Here is a 4,645-nt window from a genome sequence, read left to right on the forward strand (position 1 = left end):
ATTTCGTTTGCGCTCTTGACTGATGTTAGTCCATCAAAAACATCTTCCTAATTGCTGTGAATCAATATTATAATGATCCGTTTTCTGTATGTTTGTTGGTTTGTCCGCTTGTTACCATAACACAGCAAAAACGGCGCATTGTAGCGTAATTTTTGCCACAGCAATGTGCCGCTATAATGCTCTAACTCCAGCAAAACTGTTTCCAGTCCAATCGGGCCACCGGTTCCCGAGTTATGACTCATTTCTGGCCTTTTGACATCAAGCAGCTTCGGCGGCCTTTAGGCGGATCACTTTCTTTGTGGGTGTTGAAGTTATGGTAACACACCCAAAACTGCGCAACGTAGTGCAATTTTTGTTGCAGCAAGGTACCGTTAAAATACTCTAACATGAAGAATAAAACAGTTCCCAGTCCACCTGGGCCACCGGTTCCCGAGATATGACTCATTTCTGGCCTTTTGACATTAAGCGGAAAGGCCGCCTTCGGTGGCCTTTAAACGAGTAAATAATAATCGGTGGGTCACATACTCTTAGTCTTGCCCTCGTTATGGTGAACCCTCACGTATTATCGTGTTGTTCGGTGACATATGTCAACTGGTGAGTAGCTGACGTACTACATAGAATGGAGCAAAGAACTGGCAACTAATTATACAATGGTGGAAATATTATCAGAACTTCTATGTAACATAGGTGGTGAGTGTATGGATTAGAAAGTAACATACATCGTGAGTGTATGGATTAGAAAGGTACAGTCAGTTTGGGTACAGGATGACAGCTTGAGAAGCTGACAAGGATAACAGCAAAATGTTACGGAGTTTGAAAGGATGTGCACCTGTGGCATCGGATAGTGTGATATCAGTTATCTTAGAAAAAGTCAGGACCATTTTAATACCAGAGCAGGACAGCCTAGGGCAGCGTTTCTTAACGTTTTCCGACTTCAGCACCCCCTGCAGTAAGGCCGCACAGTCCAGCACCCCCTTACATCTGGTTACTGGGACTACAGTTGCTACACTGCTACAGTTACTACACTACTACAAGGATAAAGTGAAGTACTCCTTGACAATCTATTTTATACATTCTCCAAAAACAAAATATCAACGATGCCAATACTAAGCAAAACCAATATATGTTGCATGTTCCAGCACCCCCTAAAATTGACTTCAGCACCCCTGGGGTGCTAGCACCCCAGGTTAAGAAACGCTGGCCTAGGGTCTCCCAGGTGACATGTAACTCCTTGAATGTAATTATGTATTATTTTAATTTTCTATTATCTCCAGACAGCTTTATTTAGGCTTGGAAGGATCTCTGTCAGTAAAGATGATGGTGAAGGCTTTCTCTAACCCATCCAGTCCTAAAACTCCCTCCAAGGCTGCGTAAAATCATTTTCAGTGATGATGCAACAAAAATCAAATCCAGACGTTTTACCTGGAGTGATGGCCAGCGTGATGCCAGTAGCCCAGATACAAACCAATGCAACCTTAGTGCCACCCAGGGACAGCTTAGGGGCTCCCAGGGGCCACGTGATGCACAGCCAACGCTCCACAGACATGAACGACAGCAGCAGCACAGATACCTGCCACAAAGAATAAAATTCCATGTATTAGGGAAGGAACGCACTGTGATTTACGTAGCCTAACCCCGAGTCCCTACGCCACGAAGGTAGCAATATGAGACTGAAACGTACCGTTTGCTAGAACAGTAACTGAAGAGAAACTTAGCATTTTAGGTTATATGCTCTTCCAAGACAAAGCTGACTAAGGATGTTAAATCAAGTTCCCAGCAAAGGTTTATGTCCGACTCTGGGTATAGACTGCGCAGCCTGTTCCCCAAGACTAGCAGTCCTACGTGTCACACACTAACACATATCACCACTTAACTCTAATATCTAGTTTCCATGTTGAATATACGAGACGCTTGTGCCATTCAGGACTGGCATGATGGCATTAGCTGAGGCACTTGTATATAATGGGGAGTTTTGAGAAAGAATTTTAAATTCAGGTTTAACAAATTCAGGTCATCAACCTATTACCTGCCCCAGCCTACGATCAACACTATATCCTATCGGACAGGCGATTTGGGACTGATATGGTAAGACTTGATGTTCGAGTCAGTTTAAAGCAAAGAGTAGGAGAGCCTCCATGCTCGACCCAGGCTACCTTGACGTAACTTTGCCAAAATACTAACTCACGTTAACCTTGCCTGACGTCATAACCAAGTTCTCGGCAAGAATGCACTGCCACGAACCCTTCAAGTAGATGGCGTGCTTGCTGTACTATGATTTGACCTGATATACATGACCTGACACAACCTAATTTCAATGAACCAAAGTTGAGCTAAGTTATCCTGATTTAACATAACCTAGCCAAACCAAATCTAACATAACCTAAACCAACCAAATCTAACTTAACCTCACCAAAGCAAACGTAGCCTAACTGAACCAAAACTGACCTAACCAAACTTAATTTAACCTAACCAAGGTTAAAGTAGCTTAGCCTAAGCAAACCTAACCCAACCCAGCCAAAACTAACGTATCCTAACCTTGCCTAACTAAGCCAAAGCTGCCTTAACCTAACCAAAACACACCTAACCAACGTCAACCTAACGAAAGCAAAGATAACCTTTCCTAACCTATTCTAATCTATTCTAACACAGCTAACCTCTGCTGATGTCATAGCCAGGATGCCGGTAAGGGTGCACTGCCACGACCCCATCCAGTAGTAGGCGTGCTGGCTGTACTCTGACCGGAACTGCACATCCTTCACCGCCACCACCATCAGGTACAACCCAGTCAGCAGGTCGGCAACTGGGGAGGCAGAGACACAAGCCACCAGGGTCAAACCATCGTAGTCTACCTGGCACAGGATAATATAAAGTAATCATTTACACCGTCTGGTGTTAGCGCGAGTGAAATACCTGCGTGAGTCTATGGCACTGAAAAGAGTTAATCAAGATCATGCTTAACCCTCTGCCTGCCAAAATTTCCCTCAGCTGAATAAATCGTTTGGTTGCAACCTGAGTAGAGCACCAATGATGGGCCATGACAGTCAGAGGGTTAATGATGTGAGGGATGTAGGCTTGTTCTTTACCCTTAACCCCTTCAGCCAGATGGCGATTTTATATCGCCTTCTTGCCATCTCCAAACGATTTTACCACAGCTTTGGAGAAACTTTTTGAACTGAAGGTGTTAGAGTTAATCTTCAGTAATCTTTTCGCCGGTAGTACAGACTTGATCCAGACTGAAAACATTCGTATGGGGACAACAGAATTTAAATAAAAAAAAAATAAGTCACGGGACTGAGCAGGTTATACGTTGTAAGCAACATCAGTCTTAGTTCCAGAACCCTACACCTCCAAGAGGTATATAAGGGACTGCTTGGTACTGTCACTGGATTACTGTAGGTACTGTTCAAAATGATTTTCTATGTTGTCCTCTGAGTACTGAAATGACAACCTGTCCATGTGTGCTTCATCTTCACAAGTCACAGTTTTGGTACAAATATATATTGTCATTATTGAGTACATGGTACTTTTGTCCCATTTATAACTGGTGTGATGGTATAAGCGGAGGCGTTAACTCGGTCAAAGGCCCAGATGAGACATATTGTCAGGAGTCAAGAGGGGTGAATCAGAGCACAAAATAGAATGCAGGGACCGTTGATTGTCCCATCGCTCGGCAAGGTAGACCCAGATTATTGAACAACAACAACAACTGCAAAACGCTTTCTCTAAGCTAAACAAAATTGTCAGTTATCTGCAATTTTAATGATATAATAACAGGACATAGAAATGAAGAAGCTAACACTTTCAGCTGCATACGTATCATTGTTTTTCTTCATAAGTTTAGACAAATTTATTAAGCATAGGGAAGGTGTCTAGTACTCAGAAAATCAGTGAAGGAACTATAGAGCTCCTCTAGTTTGGAAAACCTCACCTAACATACGTAAAATAGTCTGAAGATAGCAGTAGAGTAAAATACATCATCGTTCAAGGGAATGTAAACAGAAAATATGGAGCACATTAACTTGATGTTGCTGGACGTGGGGATTGCGAGTGGAAGTTGTTAACGAAAGGGTCATCAGTTAGGTACACAGTTTGAAGACTGTGTCATGGTTGCGTACAATTTCGATGAACCATTGTATGAGGTAAGAATGAATCACCTTGATTAGTAAATAAATCGACCCTCCAGAGTAACTACCTTTAGCCATCAAGTGGAGTAAAAGAGGGTTGAACTAATGCACATTAGTGAAGGAATTATTGATTGCAATCTAAACTGTGTAGTATGAATGAACATTGATAGAATTCTGATACGATATAACTAACACATAATCCCACCTCTGGCTACGACCCCTAGATACCAACCCCTTCCCACCTGTTTCCACCCACGGACCTGTACCCACCTTGACAAAATTTCCCTCATGGACCTGTTTTCTCCCTTGGACCTGATTTCCTCCATGAACCTATTTTCTCCCTGGGACCTGATTTCCTCCATGAACCTATTTTCTCCCTTGGACCTGATTTTCCTGAACCAATTACCCCATCAACCTATTTTTCCTCATGGACATGTTCTTCATATGGCCCTGTGTTCCCCCGTGGACCTATTTTCATTATGGACCTATTTTCATTATGGACCTATTTCTCACTATGGACC

Source organism: Coenobita brevimanus, chromosome 113 (genome assembly GCF_032717465.1).
Source record: "Coenobita brevimanus isolate Jiangsu-jjx chromosome 113, ASM3271746v2, whole genome shotgun sequence".
Classification (NCBI taxonomy): Eukaryota; Metazoa; Arthropoda; class Malacostraca; order Decapoda; family Coenobitidae; genus Coenobita; species Coenobita brevimanus.